The sequence below is a fragment of the Orycteropus afer genome, unplaced genomic scaffold, assembly GCF_000298275.1.
Source record: "Orycteropus afer afer isolate SDZICR_OR568_19922 unplaced genomic scaffold, OryAfe1.0 scaffold00388, whole genome shotgun sequence".
NCBI classification, from domain to species: Eukaryota; Metazoa; Chordata; class Mammalia; order Tubulidentata; family Orycteropodidae; genus Orycteropus; species Orycteropus afer.
In genome coordinates, this window is record NW_006921975.1 from 3069475 (window position 1) to 3070839 (window position 1365).

Consider the following 1365-nt stretch of genomic DNA (forward strand, 5'->3'; position numbering starts at 1 on the left):
CGCTGCCAGACTGCAGCTCTGCGTATCTCCTTTTTTGATGTTTTTGTGCAAATTCTTCCACTAGTTGGAGTTTCATCCACTTCTATATCCTTCCCTTCAAAGTTCAGAGGTCCAGGATTATCTTCCATGTCTGTGTTAATTGGTTCCCCCTTTATTTGTTGAAGAGGTCTGTGCAGTCTTTCTGATTATTCCACTGTCTTACCGGAACTCTTCCATTTCATTTTTGACAATTTCCAATTTTCCTAGATTGATACTTCGTACAATCCATGTTCTGATTATTAATGGATGCTTGCAGTTGTTTCTTCTCATTTTGAGTCATGCCACATCAGCAAATGGAGGTCCTGAAAGCTTTACTCCATTCATGTCATTAAGGTCAGCTCAATCTGAGGATGCAGTTCTTCCCCCATATTCTGAGTGCCTTCTGAGCTGAGGGGCTCATCTTCCAGCATTATATCATACAGTATTTCAGGGCTATTCATAAACTTTTCCAGTAATACATCAGACAGTGTTTCACTGCTATTCACATGGTTCTCACTGGCCAATTCTTTGAGAAGTGATGGCCCCTTCCTTCTTCTGAGTCTGTCTTAGTCTAGAAGCTCCACTGAAACTTGTCCACCATGGGTGACCCTGCTGGTGTTTGACATACCCATGGCATAGCCTCCAGCCTCACAGCAACACACAAGGCACCACAGTATAACAAACTGACAGATATAGAAGTGTTAAAAACCAAATAAGGGCTGACACCAATACTACTCAAACTATTTCAGAACATGGAAAAAGATGGATTTGTTTTTTATGTTGAGATCCAATCCATACTGAAGGCTGTAGTCTTTGATCTTCATCAGTAAGTGCTGTAAGTCTTCTTAACATTCACCAACAAAGTTGTGTCATCAGTGCATCAAAGGTAGTTAATGAGTCTTCCTCCAATCCTCATGCCAAGTTCTTCTTCATATAGTCCAGCTTCCCAGATCATTTGCTTAGCTTTGTCATTGTTTTTGAGGTGCTGTCAAGTTGTCTCCGACTCATAGCAACCTGATGCACCAGACAAAGCACTGCCTGGTCCTGTGCCAGCTCCATGATCCCTGCTATACCTGAGTCCATCATTGTACCCACTGTGTCAATCCATCTTGTTGAGGGCCTTCCCCTCTTTTGTTGACCCTCCACTTTACCAAGCATGATATCCTTCTCCAGTGAATGGTCTCATCTTACAACATGACCAAAGCAGGAAGATGAAGTCTGGCCATTCTCACTTCCAATGAGCATGCCTGCTGCACTTCCTCTAGGACAGATTTGTTAGTTCTTTTAGCAATCCATGGTACTTTCAGCATTCTTCACCAACACCACAACTCAAAAGCATCAACTGTT